This window comes from Oratosquilla oratoria, chromosome 5, assembly GCF_046742065.1.
Source record: "Oratosquilla oratoria isolate Oo_2021 chromosome 5, ASM4674206v1, whole genome shotgun sequence".
Classification (NCBI taxonomy): domain Eukaryota; kingdom Metazoa; phylum Arthropoda; class Malacostraca; order Stomatopoda; family Squillidae; genus Oratosquilla; species Oratosquilla oratoria.
The window spans coordinates 37334761-37352467 of NC_134781.1; the positions used below are offsets into that span (position 1 = coordinate 37334761).

Below are 17707 nucleotides of genomic sequence, written 5' to 3' on the forward strand. Positions count from 1 at the left end.
CCTTTCTCTCCTACTACGCCTCCTACCATTTTCTGAGCTTTTGGTGATTGTAATATGTTTTTAATCCCGGCGTCGGCGCCGCCGTCCAAGCTCCCAGTCCATTTCTCCCGAGCCACGACCACCAGCAGCCCCTAATCGCTCGCTAATTCGCCCGGTGGCAATAGCCCTCTTTTATACACTACTATCTTTTCATTTTCTTAGACATTCTTCCCCTCCCACAAAAACCGATCCCGCGCTAGCGGGTGGTCTTTCCTAGGAATTCAGAATTCAGAATTCAGTATCCTTTCTGACCCGGGCCGCGTCGACACGCGTGTAGTTCGCTCGCTGCAAAATAAAACCAACAAACACTCGTGAGCTTCATTCACTCCCTCGTCACCATAGACTAAGTAACGTTCACGTATTGTTACAGCCCCAAGGCCACGGCAAGCTATAATACTGTTTTAATGGAATATCCAAACAAAAGAGAAGTGAAAATATTTCATATTCACAAAGATACGTGATGCTTTGTGATGCCATTGTACTTTTCAGGGTTCGATGAATCACTGCCGATCACAGCTATGTATTTTTTTTTTTTTTTTTGTGAGCGTTGTAAAGATTCACGGGAGTATCCCAAAAATTAACTCGGTGGGATGGTCACCTAGATAACTTACACCGTCAGCACTGCGTAGAAGGGATGGAAATTTTGTCGAAAGTCAATATCCTCCACAGTATACTTGTGATATCTGATCATATTATGTAACATCGATGGTGAGTACCCTCGGATTGTGCTCAGGGCCCCGGCATGGGTAAGTGCCGCCCCCAACACACCACTACCTTCCACATCTGATGGTCAGCACGATTCACATGTAACATTCATCCACAAAACGTTCATACACACAACTCATGATAAGTAAATCACACATTAAAAGTACGTTAGGGAGAATTTGCCTTACCTTCTTTTCACCAAAAGTGCCGCCCCAGGGCATTGCCCCCCTCCCCTGCCCCTCCCGTTGTCGGGGCCCTGATTGTGCGAGGGGAGGCGGCCGCTCCAACATGTGGTGGAATTCTCTGCCAGAAACCGTCAAAGCGTATTGTTTACATTGTGGCAGCGATACTCTTGTCTTCAATTGACCAATCGTCAGCTGTTAGGAGTTCTGTGCTGAACATACGCATTTCCAGCTTCTTCCATAAATCGTGTGAATGAATCAGCATTGCTACGTTACTCTTGCAAACTTCTCTATTCCATTTCTCTACTTTCTGTATGGTCTCCTTTTTCCACGTTTGCCATCTCGCTGCGTACAGTACGTACCGGAGGTACTTACTTCTAAATAAATAATAATAATAATAAATAGATAAATCTATTTGGCAAAGAATCAATATACATTAAGTGCAGATAATGACAAGAACACATCGCTCGAAATAATAATTGCAAATTGCCGAGGATAACACGAAAAAGCATGTACGCTTGTTTCCATTGTGGTCCTCCTGATTAATTCCCCTGCCTAAAGCGGGCTACACGCTATCAAACATGCTTGTCCAACAAGGTGTTTGATAAAACAATTTGAGAGTGTGTGGGCAGGTTGGAAGGTTTGACAAGCAGTTTCATACTCGATGGTCCAGTCTGTGGCGATATTTGAACAAACACGCTGGACAAACATGTTTGATAGCGTGTACTCCGCTTAATGCCACATTCCCATGCAGCCCTTTTATCGCATATACCAATTCACTCCAGTCTGCCCAAGTTATGCAACTGAATTAAGACGAAAAAGTTAGTTATTTCCTGATTTTATTGGTCTTCAATCAACAAAATCCACAAAATAGAAGTTAATCAGTACATCATAATACTTCTAAATTCAGTCTTTCGAATTAGATACAACTGTGACCGAAAAATAAGCCACGAGATAGAGTTTGGCCATTTATAGACAAGCGGGAATACGCCAACTTCTGGAAAAAATAGCACGATATCGATGGGTTCCGTCATGGTGAATGTATGGATTTTTTTTTTACTCATTCTATTGTCTTAATATATGCAAAAATATCGCATAGTAGTAGCTGCACATGGCGTATTGCTTACTATTGTCTTAATTTACACGGAAGTCTGGCGAAAATGCACCAGAAAATGGCACATATCTCGCACTTACAAAAACCCGATCCCCGCCGTTGATTGTAAGAGGGGAAGGTCGATCTAATACGCTAACAATTGTGGCTATTTCTTTGCCAGAAACCGCCATAATGACCGAATGTAACAGAATGTTTACAATGAGGCGGCGATACTATCGTCTTAATTTAATAAACCATTTGAATATTTCGCGCACCTTGTTATTCTCACCAGTAGGATTACCCATCTAAACATGGTTGTCAGACGCGTATCAGCTGATGTGCGAAAACAAAGTTGTTTGTGAGAGCTTGAACTCAAGATGACCTGAATACTCACTGCCATCGCTAAAACGTCAGCACTCCACAACTTCAAAAGAGAGGTAATATTGGTTACGTTTTCAGAGTTCTAGAAAGTATGAAACGACGATGGAGTGGTGGTGCTGGTTGGCCTTGTGAATTAACCCCCTTTCCTTAGACTTGGTCTTGGTCTAAGTGGGTGACATAGAAAAGAATGGAGTAGACTGGTGGATGCTGCTAAGGACAAATAACCTTTGTTGGCAGAAAGGTTGAATTCAGTTGAATCCGTTCTTATCCCATAATTGTCATGGACACAGTTGAAATAGTAAAGAAGCAGCTAGAATGAAATGAATAACCTCTGCCTCTGGTAGAGATGGGGTTCACACAGTATCCTTCACAAACCAGTATGTGATATAAAGCTTACCTATCATGTGACAGTAATAAGGATAAATGTTTAGAAGTGCACACCTACATGATATAGCAATAGAAAATTAAATAATTTTGTAAATCAGAAAGGACAATTTATAGTTTCACCCAACCATAGAATTTGATATGTGGTGTATGTGTTTCTGGTGAGAAATGTTGTGATATGAACGATGGTGTACATCATTTCCATTGCAAATGCGTACTTTTGAAGTAATTAAGTATTGAAATTATGCACTTATGCCTACATCTCCAGAATGATCGGGGGGGGGGACGTGTGGGAAATCGGGGTTTTTGGGTGGGGAAGACTAATAAATGGAGTAATGTGCATTGCAAAACAGGTACAAAATGAACAAAAACATTTGCAAAAAAAAAAAAAAAATTAAAAATCACATTCTATGGCCGGAGTCCAGTGGTAGCCATCTTTGTGTTTACCAATGAATCGAACAGTGTCTCGCTAGATGTGTCACACTTAGCGAAGTCCACTCCAGCCGCGCAAGACTTCCTAACCGTAAATTAATGTTACCTCCGTTAGGTTAGGTTAGTTTAGTTTACTTTCCGGTTACCAAGTCTTGCGTGAGCGGCTAATCTAGCGCTTCTGGTAGCTAGGTCAACATGAAAATGAAATTCCTGATATTTGAGCTGAAGTAGTTCTCATGGGATGCAAAAAGTCACTACTATGAGTATAATGCAATTTGAATTATCCATCTAGCTGTCCTAGTTCTCGAGATATTGCATTTTGAATGGAATTAAATCGGGCCTATTTTGTCCCAGGAAATTGGGCCGAAACGTGCGGTCTGACTAATCACCGATCAAACGTAAACAATGACGGTTTTTACTGACAGGCACAATTTTATAAAAAAAAATTAGCATATGGTTGCATTATTTGACCTATTTTCTTTAATATGTGTGATTTCCATGTAATTTGATCATAGAATTACGTTTTTATCCTCTGCAAAATTACCCACCACAGCTACGAATACCGTCAAATTACATGGAAATCACACATTTTAAAGAAAATAGTTTGAATAATTCAACTATATGCAAGCTATTACACTAATAACACAATAGTAACAAACTTAATAGTGTAGTGTGATCCATACCACCAGTGATCATAGATAGCGGGCAGAACGAATCGTAGCTGTGGTCCGTAATATTACGGAGGATAAAAACGTAACTTCTCTTTGATCAAATAACATGAAAATCACACATTTTAAAGAAAATAGTTCAAATAATTCACTTATAAGTCTATTACACTAATAACATAATAGTAAGAAACTTAATAGAGTGAAGTTTGATCCATACCACCAGTGATAGATAAGATGGCGGGATGGATGTTGACGTTATCCGATAATCCGACCCGATAGAAAAAAACAACTAATTAAAACCATCGATTTCTCAGCTCTACCGTAACACGCTGCCTTTATTTTGGTATTAGAATAATCCACGAGACTAGTAGTTTTCGTTTATTTTGGTTAGTTACCAAAACTCTGAATTTATTTACCTCATTTTTTACGCTGAAACATAAACCAATTTTTGATTTACTGCTGAATGCAAGCCGCCATGTTTATCTTTTGTTTTTATATACTGGCATGTAACTGATGATGTAATTGTTTGAAATTTACTACGATCGTAGTAAATACACGCGCATAACATTTGTATGAATGAAATTTCCGGCGGTATGTAAATTTGGCCGTTTGCATGGCGTGAGCATAAAATGACGCGCTATTGTGCTCGTCATCGACGGTGGCGCCTCTGGTGGTGTTTGACCTACCTACCTCTGGTCACAAAAATTTACTATCATTAGTAAACAAACATGGCGCCGTGCGCAGTACCCGCCGATATGGGATATTTTTGTTTTTTATGGGTTTCTTTAGTCTTCTTCTTTAGTCTCTCCCACCCAAAAACCCCGATTTCCCATACGTCCCCCCAGATCGTTCGGGAGATGTAGGCATAAGTGCATAATTTCAATACTTAATTACTTCAAAAGTACTCATTTGCGACGGAAATGATATACACCATCGTTCATATCACAACATTTCTCACCAGAAACACATAAGCCACATATCAAATTCTATGGTTGGGTGAAACTATAAATTGACCATTGGGACAATTGCTAAAAGCTATAAACAAACATAGGACACGAAAAGAAGCTAAACAAAGACAGTTACAGAAGAGATTTGAAAAAGAATAGCTTCCCACATAGTGATTGATGTCTAGAACAAACTAAATGGAGAAACAGTGAGTGCCAAAACTATACGACATTTTAACCCCTTCCATACGGTGACGTCTACGTAGGCGTCATGAGGAGCAAGTGGGTACGCGAAGTTGCCGACGTCGGCGTCTTGATTATATTTATTGTAGTTGTACCTGTGTGACCCCTATACTCTGTAAACTGGCTTCATCATATTTTCTATGGTTATCAAAATTCACGGGTGAAAGAGAAAACGATTAATACAGCGGTGACTTTATTTTTTATAATGAGAGTATTTTGACGCAACATCGCACATCTGGCAGCTAATGCTGCCCGCGAGATTTTGGCTTGTATTGAGGGGGTTAAGAATAAAGTGGATGTGGAGAGATACGAAAACAGGTCACTACAAGCATAGCTGTTGTCCTGTAAAATACAACTAGGTAAATACTTTGGTTGCTTGAAATGTAATTTTTGTTTTGGTAGAGGCGTAGGCCAAAGAAATAAATGTATGATAAATTTGTCTGTTCAAACATAACCTAATCTACCTAACGTAACCTTAACAACCTAAGCTAACCTACCTAAACCTAACCTGCATTTAGTAATGCAGTTCCTATAATTCTAGAGGTCATCGTTGTCATCTCAGACCTCAAATACTATCAAAACAAAGATGATGTCTAAAGGAGTCAAAGCGATTTCATTTGTTTCTACATAGGTTTTAGCAAAGTTTTCAGATGTTGATTTCCGCCAAGAAAAATATTTATTACATTGATGTATTATAATTCACAAAATTAATATTTGATTTTCTAAAGCTATACTGTGTAGATGTGTACTTCTAACTAAAAAATACCATAATAAGACATGCCATATTCATGAGAATAGAGGGTTTATTTAAAAGGCTAAATCCACTGGTGTTGCTAGTGTTCAATAAAATTTGGAAGTGTCTTTAAACCTTGTGTGATATTTGTCTTTCTACATCTTATGTCATATGCTAGGGGTGTCGTCCTGCGCAGTAGTGATATGATCAGTATAAAAAAAAAAAAAAATCACCTACATGTAATAGTTACAAAAAACTCCTTAGAGCTCAATATTCCTGTGTGCAGGACAAGGTGGCTAAACCAGTATTTGTGAAGTTTTGTCTTTCCCACTTACACAGCATTTTATATATTTTTTGCATCCATATTATAACAAATTCAATAACTTTTCTTAGTAACATTTCTTGTGGAAATTGATATTAAGGTATGGTGAAAAAAAAATTCCCGCAACCTTCTGCTAATATTTCATCTCATCTACTTGCACAGCAGTTTGTGTATTTATTGCATCTATTTTACAAAAACTTTAACAACTTTTCTTTAACTTTTTTACCTCAAACTGATATTAAAGGACAATGAAAAAATATTTCCCACAACCTTCCAGCCATCTGCACACCAAAGCAGTGTCTTGGCTGTCCAAAGTGCAAGGTGTAAGTCTGTCCTTGCATGCACTTTTAGGTTAGAGAGGTTAGAATAGGGAGAAAAACATATGTTTCATGAAAAAATTGTGAGTGATGCTTGAAAAAAAAATGGCATGTAGTGGGAAGGTTGCACGATTATATTTTCATCATCTCTTAATATCAATTTCTGCAAGAAATTTTACTAAGAAAAATTTGGTATTTGTTCAGTTGTGTACATGGACACAATATGGCATTAGAAAATTAAATATTAATTTTGTAAATTATAATACATGAACGTAATATGCGATTTTCTTGGCGGAAATAAAAATAAAAAATACCTTGCTACAAGTAAATATACTAACGAACGAAGTCGCTAGCATAGGATCAAGACGCCATCTTGTCGTTTGTCAAGTGTTGTCTGCCTGGTCCAGTTGAGGCCTGGTGTGCGCCCTTGGTACTTTTGCCAGTACCTTGCAAAGTATATATTCTTGAAGGAATGCTATGGAGCTGAAATCCATGCATTCCTTCAAGCTATGAAAAACCTATACTGTATACCCCACTATCATAAAGAGTGATTGAACAGGCCGTCAACATCTGTGACAACGACAACTATCCGGATGACCTTAAATTACAGGTACCAATTTACTAAATACAGGTTAGGTTAGATGAATTTATCATCCTTTCATTTCTTCAACATCGGCATCTATCATAACAAACATGGCATACCATTTGTCTGGCGCGACTTCGGTAATTACGAAATCTGTTTTAGCAATTTTTTTGTTTTTTATTTCTGCCTAGAAAATTGCATATTACATTGATACATTATAATTTAAAAAATTGATAATTAATTTTCTAACGCTATATTGCGTCTATGTACACAACTGAACATTTACCAAAAATTGTTGGATATCTCATGATATAGATTGAAAATATATACACAATGTTGTGTGAGAGGGTGAGATAAAACTTAACAGATTCTGCCAAACTCCCAGCTAGGTAATATGCACCCTATTAGGAGTCCTAGAAGAAGAATTAATGATAATAACATATCAACCTTAGCTAGGCAATATGCATACTGGTGGGGCGTAAAGGGGTAAAGCCCCTAGGTTAGATAACACATCCTATGTTAAGTCAGGTCAGGTTTGGTTAGATAAGGGTAAGTCTAGTTAAAGTTTGTGTAGGGTAAATGTAATTCTTCTTCTCCTCCTCCTCCTCCTCCTCCTCCTCCTCCTCCTCCTCCTCCTCCTCCTCCTCCTCCTCCTCCTCCTTCTCCTCCTCCTCCTCCTCCTCCTCCTCCTCCTCCTCCTCCTTTCACTTGGGCTACCTTTTGGTATATGTATGTATTTATGGATCATACATATTTGTAATTAGTCTTTTCAGCAAGACCACTACAGGATTGCAATGGTCTGTTAGGTGTCTTGGAATATTGGCATCTGCATAATCTTGGGTAAGTTTGTAGAAGCTCGCTGGCACTCCGGAGGTGGAGGTTAGTGGCTGGCGCCTGTCTGGTAGGACAGGTGATATTGCAGTAGTCCATGGATGAAGAGGTGGTGGGCCACCGTGCAGTGGTCTGTGGCAGGTGGCGGCAGTTGTTGTTGTTGTTGTTGTTGTCGTTCCCTAGACTGTCTGTCCGAGCAGTCCCGTCTCCCCAAGGAATGCCATAGCCGAAATTGGGTTTTCCCACAAATCCTTTATAGAGCGTATGTTGTGTTGTTTGCGTGCATGATTGTGTATAATGCAGTCTTCCATTATGTGTTGTATGGTATGGGGTGAAGTGTTACATCCTGGGCAGCTGTTCACAATGCGGTCATCCAGCCTCTTCTGGTAGCTTAGAAGTGCTGGGTGGTGACCGCACCGCAGTCTGGCCAAATGGACTCTGTCCTTTCGTGGGAGAGAGGATTCAGAAGGGTGGATATCAGGGGGTCTGGCATGCAGCAGTGTGTTGTCTTTCAGTGTGTTAATGGAGCGGTGAGTGATATGATTATGAATATGTTTCCGGAGGCTGGTATTTGGTGGTTGTGGAGGAAGAGAAGAGAGTATCTGTGCGTTATAAAGGTCTTTGGGTGTTGTTTTAATGTTTCTTGGTGTGTGTGGGTGTTCTGCTATGTAGTGTAGCGGGTGTAATGTGTTTGTGGTGGCTGCGGAAAGTGTTTGTATGCCTCTCATGTCGAGGTGGTCCTTGACTTTGAGGACTTTTGTTTCATGGTGTAAATGGTCTGTAGGTGTTGTATTTGTGCAGCCTGTAATTGTTTTTAGGGCTTTGTTTTGTATGATTTGAAGGGTGTTGTGGTGTGTCTCACTGAGATTAGGAGCCCATGCAGGACTCGCATAATTCAACACTGAGCGTATGCATTGTTTGTATATTGTTATATTAGTTTCTTTGTTTTGTCCAAATGTTGTTCCAGTGATTGACTTAAGTGCGTTAAGTCTGGGTGTGCATTTGTTTTTTATGTTTGTGATGTGTTGTTTGAAAGACATGGATGTATTGTATGTTACACCAAGAATTTTCGGTGTGTTTGTGTGTGGTATTAGAGTGTTGTTGATGTAGAGATGAGGTATGTATTTGTGTTCTTTTGTCCAGTTTGTGAGAAGTGTTGCTGTAGATTTGGTTGGAGCTATTTTGAGTCTGTGGTGAACCATGTGTTGAGTGTGTCAAGGTATGGCTGGATTATTACTGCAGTTTTGTCTGTGTTACGATGTGTGCATGTGATTGTTATGTCGTCTGCGTAGGAAGAGATTTGTATTTCTGAGGTGTCTGGCGTGGGTAAGTCATGCATGTATAGATTAAATAGTGTGGGGGATAGAACTGAGCCCTGTGGTACTCCGTTCTTAATGTTTCTGATGTGCGATGATTGGCCATTATATGACACGTAAGCATTCCTACCTGCCAGATAATTGGCCAGCCATCTTTTGGTGTTATTGTGCATGTCTGTGTTATATATTTTATTTGTTAGGTTGTGGCGGGGGATAGCATCAAAAGCTTTACTAATGTCTAATGTTATAAGAAGTGTTCTTTGGTGGGGCCTATCTGAATTGATGCCATCTAAAATTCTTTGTGTGAGGTTTGTCAGAAGAGTGTTTGTGGAGTGTAGTGGCCTAAAACTGTGTTGTGAGTCAGCAAGGGGAATATGTGGTTTGACAAGTTGAAGTATTAGGCGTTCAATGACTTTAGAGGGGGTGCAGAGAAGTGTGATTGGGCGGTGCAATGTTGGGATTGTTGGGTCTTTGTTCGGTTTTGGAATGGTGATTATTTTACCATGCTTCCAGATGTCGGGTATAGTGTTGTGTGAATAGCTGTAGTTTGCAATGTTTGTGAGTGCATGTATACCTTGTGGTCCAATGTGTTTTAGGTGGATGTTGCTTATGTTATCAGGGCCACAGGCAGATGAGTGCTTGAGACTATGTATTATGAGTTTTGTCTGACTGTCTATGAAGGGTATATAGTCTGAGTCTGTGGGAAAGTCTTTCTTACGTCGAATGGTGCATCGGTCGTCAGGGTGAGAAGTGAGATGACTTGTCTGTGCAAAATGACGTATGAGTGTGTTTGCTTGTTGTCTGTTTGAGGGTAGATTATCTGTTGTTGTGATTATTGCTGCGTGAGAGCGTGTAGTGTTACTGTTGGATAGTGTAATGCTGTTGAGTGTTTTGTTCAATTTGCTGGTGTTTGTTTTGTGATCGGCAGTTGGAGACGGTGATGGCGACAGCTCTGGGCAGCAGGAGGCAGCGTTGTCGGCAGGTTGGGGTGATGGCTTGTGGCAGCAGGGGCCAGCAGGCAGTGTGCGTGTGCAATTATGGCAACTTGAAGTGACTGGAGACTGCATTAGTAGCAGGTCAGGTGGCATGCTGGTGTGGTACATGCAGTGGTGACTCAGTGGGTGGTCTGGGAAAGGCAGCAGTGACAACGGCAGCTTGAAACAGCGGTGGCAGCTAGAGGCAGCGATGTCAGCAGGGCAGGGTGGTCTGGGACTAGCAGCAGTGCTGGGTAGTGTCGGCACATGGTGGCTTCAGCTCAGAGGGCAGCAACTTGTAGAGGCTTGCCTCTTCAGGGAACAGTGAGGCAGCGGCCAGGCAGAGGTTTGCCATTCCAGGAGACAGTTGGACGGGCCACAGTTTGCCTTCCCAGGGAACAGTGAGGCGGCAGCTGGGCAGAGGTTCACCTCGGGAGGGCGGTGGTAGCACCTTTGAGGTGTGGGCGGGAGTGGCACCAACTTTGGTAGGCCCAGAGACAGCAGCTGCAGTAGGGGCTGGTCCGTCAGCAGTAGTATGTCTCCGGCAGATCCTGCAGTGGGAGTTCCAGGGCCAGTGGGCAGGGTGGCGGCGGCGACCAGAATGAGGCCCAGCGACTCCAGTAGGTGGCGGGACTGGTGGGGGTAGGGCCAGCGGTGGGAGGACCTCTTGGATGGCGGCGATGGTGGCCAGGACAAGGTCCAGCAGCTGCAGCAACGGGGACACTAGGGCCAGCGGTGGCAGTGATGACTGGCCTTGCTGCCAGGGGTGTCATACTGGGCTGCTGCAACGGTTGGCCTCTCTGCTAGGGGCATTGTCCTGGGCTGCTGCGATGGCTGGCCTCTGCTAGGGGCGTCATCCTGCGCAGTGGTGATAGGTGGACCTTCTCTGCTCAGGGCATCGTCCATCGCAGTGGTGATGGGTGGATCCTCTCTGCTCGGGGCGTCGTCCAGCGCAGGGGTGATGGCTGGAGGCTCTGCTAATACCATGTCCTCTGCTGTTGTGGAGCTGGTTGGGATGTCTGCTTACTCTTGGAGCACCACATGTAGTGGCAACCAACCGCGAGTTAGGCCCAACAGTGCATTGGACATCATATACAGGTCATGCAATACAAGCACATGCAGGTGGCACCATGTTGCAAGATAATAAATTAAGGACGTATGTTTGCACCAAACAATATTCTTGAAACCCATTAGTTTGCACCAAACTGCAAACTAACTTGCAGTTTTATTCTGACAATCAATGTATACGAAAAATTACTGAAAAATATAAATATATGAACTTGAGAGTTGGGGGGCTATTGAAATTTTGGGGGGTTAAGCACCCCCCCCCCCCTGTGGCTAAGTGGGCTATGGGGGGAGATAGATTCATATAAGTCAATTTTCATATGATTTATTTCTGATATTTGGAATCAGTTTTGTGGCTTGTTGTTGTACTTTTTCCAGTCTGTCAATGTCATTAATGAGATTCAGTGACCATATAGAAACAGCATATTCCAAATGTGGAAGAATTAATGACTTATATAGCTTGTTAATGATAGATGGACTTTTAAAATCAAAAGTGTGCAAGTGTGCAAAAGGCATAGAAACCACTCCCACCCATTCCATCCCCTACATACTTCACTCCCCTCCACCCTCTTCCCTCTCTCTTATCTTGGCACCTCCTGGATGACGGGTCATCCCTGCATCTTGTCCACTGCCTTGGGTCAGAAGCAGTGTCGCAAGACACAGCACATTCACAGCAAGGCTGCTTCATTAATTTGGCGGCCCCTCCTCTTTGTCCCCTCATGCAGAAAAGGAGAAGAAATCTTTGGGCTGCATCAATTTATTTCTCATATATACTCCCCCCCCCATCCCCCACCCACTCCTCCCCTCATGTATCACAGCATCATCCATACACAACCCTTCTCCATTCACCCCTATCTTCTCTCCTCTCCCATCCTTCCTCAACAGACATTTCTCTCTTTCCCAATGCCCCTTTTACCCCATCCATCCATCTCATCCTACCTTCCTCAATCCCTCCTCTGATCCTGCTACAAGTGCAGCATCATCTGCAAAAAACAACTGGCTTATCTCCCACTTTTCTCCATTTTCTTTAACCATCTCTAACCCCCGACCCACTACCCTTGCATTCACCTCTTGCACCACCCCATCCATGTATAGATTGAACAGCCAGGGTGACATAACACATCCCTGACGAAGTCCCACGTATACCTCAGACCATTCACTCTCTCCATTTCTAATCCTAACACAGGCTCTACTACCCTCATAAAAACTCTTGACTGCTTGTAACAGCTTTCCTCCTATCCCATATATCTGCAATACCCACAGTGCCTTCCTGTCTACCCTGTCATAAGCCTTTTCCAAATCCATAAAAGCCCAAAAAATATCCTTACCTTTCCCAATAGCTTTCTCACATATCTATCTTACCACAAAAGTCTGATCTACACAACCCCTACCTCTCCTAAAACCACACTGTTGCTCACTAATTACTCCCTATGTTCCTCTCCTAATCCTCTCAATCAAGACCCATAAGCCTTCCCAACTACGTTTAAGCTAATCCCTCTGAAACTACTACACTCACACTTGTCCCCTTTTCCCTTGTAAAGAGGAACTAAACAGGCACTCCTCCAGTCCTCTGGTACTCTACCCTCTCTTAAACAAACATTGAATAACCTCACCTGCCAGTCCACCATAAATATACCTCCTTTTTTCAGACATTCTGCATGGCATTCATCTTAACCCCTTCACTCCGGGGCACATCGCACGTCTGGCAGCATTAGCTGCCAGACGTGCGATGTTGCGTCATAATAATCGCATTATAAAAAATATAGTCACTACTCAATCGTTCCTTCTCTTTCACCTGTGAATTTTGATAACCATAGAAAATATGATTAAGCCAGTTTAGAGAGAATGAGGGTCACGCAGGTACGACTACAATAAATATAATCAAGACGCCGATGTCGGCATCATCGCGTACCCACTTGCTTCTCATGACGCCTACGTAGGCGTCACCGTATGGAAGTGGTTAACAGCTGCTTTCACTATATCTTTCCTTATTTCTCCTCCATTTTCCACACCCGTCACTGTCATTTTCTTAACACTTCCCACTGCAACCACCTTTCCCTCCCTATCCTCCTTCACATTTAGCAACTCCCTGAAATACTCTGCCCACCTTCCTCTTCCATTATCATCTCTCCATCTGCACCTTTTACCTTTTCTTCTCTACTTGATTCACCTCCTCTTCCTCTCATAATTTCTTTCCAAAACATCTTTTTATTACTTTCAAAATTTTCTGTCATACTCTTACCCCATTTCACATCTGCTCTCCTCTTTGCTTCCTTTATCTTGTGCTTTACTTCTTATTTTGTATCTCTCATACAATTCCTTTGTCCTAATTTGTAACCAATCTATGAAAGCCTACTTCTTCTCTTCTACACCCTTCTTTGCTTCCTCATCCCACCACTCACAACCTTTCCTTCTATTTCCTCCTGTCCTCCTTGTTCCACACACCATCTTTGCACACCTTAAGACTCCCTTCTTGAACCATCCCCATTCCTCCTCTACACCTAGTTCTACTAGTTCTACTCTATCCTTTACTCCATCCCACTCCTCTCTCAGCTTCTTCTTATACTCCTCCTTTTCTTTCTCATTTAAGCAGTTCACTCTAAGTACCTCCCTACCTTCTGCCCTTTTCCTCTTTCTCCACCTATTCACCACTCTCAACTTACCTTCCATAAAAAAATGGTCCACATATTCCCCCACTCTCTCCCCTTAGAACATGTACATCCTTAACTCTTCCTACCATACTCCTGGTCACCACTATATAGTCCATTAACACTCTGTCTGCCACCCTTCCATCCACCATCCTCTCCCATGTGTACTTATGCTCGACTTTCTAAACACTGTATTTGCTATCATCAACTCTCTTTCGAGACACACCTCCACAGTCAACTCTCCACTACGATTTTTTCCTGGAACTCCATACTTCCCAATCACTCTGTCTATTGGTTCATTTCCTACCCTAGCATTAAGGTTTTCCAGTACAACTACATTGACATTTCTCCCTAATCCCTGTATCACTCATTTAAATCTATCCAAAAAGCCTCCCTTTCCTCTATGCTCTTCTCATTACCAGGCCCATATGCACTTACAAAAATCCACATCTCCCTTCCCAGCTTCACCTTCATCCACATCAACCTTGAAGAAACCTCCTTCCACTCCAGTACATGCTTACCTATCTCTTCACTTACTAGTATAGCCACCCCTTCTCTCCCTCATTCCCTCTTCACTCCTGAGAACCTCCCATCTACACTCCCAAACTCACACTCGCCCCTCCCTATCAACTTAGTTTCACTCAATGCCAACACATCCATCTTTCTTCTCACAAACATACTGCCTATCTCTTCCCTTTTACTCTCATCTGTACCACATCCACACACATTAAAAGACCCAAACCTTAGGGTACTGATTGGAAAACTCCTAGACCCTCTTATGCCTTTACTTTTTACAGAAATGTCTCTTTTGGGGCTACAGGTAGCAGGATTCCTTGTCCTATCCCCCGTCCTGTTTTTTGTCGCCCCTTATGACTCAAGTGGGAAGACTTGATGGCAGTAATCTTTTCCCCCACCATAAAGTAGGCGAAAAAAGGAAATGAATATTCAAAGAAATGGTACAGGACAGTAAGAAGGGGTTGTGGGACAGCATAATGGAGGGACAGTGATAGTATAATAAAAGTGTCGTCATTTCTCTATGAACAGATTCTTCCTCTATCACAGACAAAATTGATGTGTGGCTCTGGTCTGTAGGGGCGCTCCATATAGACTCTAAAGTATCAACTGCATGCTTTGCCACAATAACATGCATCCAGTACCCTAGACAGTGTATTGGCTGCATGTTACTCAGAGTAAAAGAGAAAGAGTAATACAGTAGTGACTTTATATTTTATAATGCAAGTAGTGTGATACACATTACATATGGCAGCCGATGCTATGGATGAGAATTTGAGTTGTACTGAAGTGGTTAAGATTGTAAAGGGAATTGACATCAAAATTGACAGAATTTTCACACTGAATGTGAATCAGACAAGAAATAATGGTCTCAGACTGTCAAGAAGTATATTTAATTTGTAAGTGGGTAGAAACAAGTTTGCCACACATGAAGTGAATGTAATAAATTTCCTGCAGAGGTAGTATAATGCAGTACAGTTCCAAGAAAAGGTAAAAGGTGCAGATGGAGAGATGATAATGGAAGAGAAGGCAGTAAGGGGAAGATGGGCAGAATATTTTAGGGAGTTGCTAAATGTGAAGGAGGATAGGGAGGGAAAGATAGTTGCAGTGGGAAATGCTAAGAAAATGAGAGTGAGTGAGGAAAATGGAGGAGAAATAAGGAAGGATGAAGTGAAGGCAGTTGTTAAGATGATAAAAGCAGGTAAGGCACCTGGTCTAGATGGATGCCATGCAGAATGTCAAAAAAGGAGGTACAGTGATGGTGGACTGGTTGGTGAGGTTATTTAATGTTTGCTGGAGAGAGGGTAGAGTGCCGGAGGACTGGAGGAGTGCCTGTATAGTTCCACTTTACAAGGGAAAATGGGACAAATGTGAATGTAGTAGTTTCAGAGTGATTAGCTTGTTAAGTGTAGTTGGGAAGGCTTATGGGAGGATCTTAATTGAGAGGATTAGGAGAGGAACAGAGGGAGTAATTGGTGAGGAACAGTGTGGATTTAGGACGGGTAGAGGTTGTGTAGATCAGATCTTTGTGGTAAAACAAATATGTGAGAAAGCTATAGGAAAGGGGAAGGATGTTTTTTGGCTTTTATGGATCTGGAAAAGGCTTACGATAGGGTAGACAGAAAGGCACTGTGGGAGGTTATGCAGATATATGGGATAGGAGGAAAGCTTCTAGGAGCTGTCAAGAGTTTTTATGAGAGTAGTAGAGCTTGTGTCAGGATTAGAAATGGAGAGAGTGAGTGGTTCGAGGTAAAGGTGGGACTTCGTCAAGGATGCGTTATGTTGCCCTGGCTGTTCAACTTATACATGGATGGGGTAGTGCGAGAGGTAAATGCAAGGGTAATGGGTCAGGGATTGGAGATGGTTAAAGAAAATGGAGAAAAGTGGGAGGTGAGCCAGCTGTTGTTTGCTGACGACACTGCGCTTGTGGCAGGATTGGAGGAGGGACTGAGGAAGTTGGTGACAGAGTTTGGGAGAGTATGTGATAGAAGAAAGCTAAAGATAAATGTGGGTAAAAGTAAGGTGATGAGATGTACAAGGGGTGAAAGTGGCAGTAGACTGGAAGTGAGCATTAAGGGAGAGCGACTGGAGGAAGTGGATAGTTTTAGATACTTGGGTGCAAATGTGGCAGGAAAAGGTGGAGTGAAGGTGGAGGTAGAATGTAGATTGAGAGAAGCGAGTAAATGCCTTGGTGGATTGAAGAGTGTAATGAGAAATAGACATTTGGGAATGGATGCTAAGAGGAGACTGTATGAAGGAGTGATTGTGCCAACAGCACTGTATGTGGCAGAAACATGGAACATAAGAGAGGAAGAGAGAAGGAGTTTGAATGTGTTTGAGATGAGGTGTCTTGAGAAGTATGATGGGGGTTACTAGGCTTGATAGAGTGAGAAATGAGGAGGTGAGGAGAAGAACGGGGGTGGAAAGGGAGTTGGGATATAGGGTTGATGAAAGAGTATTAGGATGGTTTGGACACATGGAAAGAATGAGTGAAGAAAGACTAGTAAAAGAGGTATGAAAGGCAGATGTGGAGGGAGTGAACATGAGGGGACATCCTAGGATGAGGTTGATGGATGGGGTGAAGGGGGCTTTGGGGAAGAGGGTAATGTCTGTTGAGGAAGGACGGGAGAGGACAGAAGACAGGGGTGAATGGAGAATGGTTGTATATGGATGATGTTGTGATGCATGAGGTGGAATGGGCGGCGGGATGGGGGGGTGAGGTAGTATGTGTGAGCAAATTTGACGCAGCCCGAAGGGCTTTCTCCCCGTCTTCTCCTTTTATGCATGGGGGGACGGAGAGGGAGGGTCGCCGATTTTATGAAGCAGCCTTGCTGTGGATGTGCTGTGTCTTGCGACACTGCTTCTGACCTAGGGCAGTGGACAAGGTGCAGGGATGACCCGTCATCCACGAGGTGCTAAGATAAGAGGGAGGGTGGAGGGGTGTGGAGTGTATTCAGGGATAGAATGGGTGGGAATGATTTTATGCCTTTTCCTTTATGCTACCTCCCTTGTAAGGGGGAAAAAGCCTTGGTATATGCATGTATGTATTTTATTTTATTATTATTTATCTGCTTATTTTTATTTATCATTTGTTATAAATTATTTTTATTTATGTGTTTATTATCATTATCTATGTATTTCTGTATTTATTTTTCACATCCCACCTAGTTATGGACCAAAAGATCTCCTTTTGGCATGCTCTTCCTTTGTAATCCTTTGTAAGAAACCTAATCTAGATTTCCAATATGGGTGGCTACAGTTTCTCTATTTCTGACAAATTCTTCCATATAGAGTCGCCTTGCTTCTTTATTCCACTCAATCTCAATATCATTTG

General features: G+C 42.3%; 1 protein-coding gene across 4 annotated transcripts in view; it reads left to right on the plus strand.

Annotated features, from left to right (window-relative positions):
* The first annotated feature begins 2300 nt into the window (after window positions 1-2300).
* The window catches only part of LOC143025466 (uncharacterized), a 350861-nt gene continuing 335454 nt past the window's right edge, over window positions 2301-17707 (plus strand). For 3 of the 4 annotated variants that reach the window (XR_012966392.1, XM_076185162.1, XM_076185163.1), the window contains exon 1: window positions 2302-2456. The gene's annotated coding sequence lies outside the window, so the exon portion shown is untranslated. Of the gene's footprint in view, window positions 2457-17707 lie in introns of all 4 variants that reach the window. The other variant, XM_076185165.1, reaches the window with a different exon arrangement.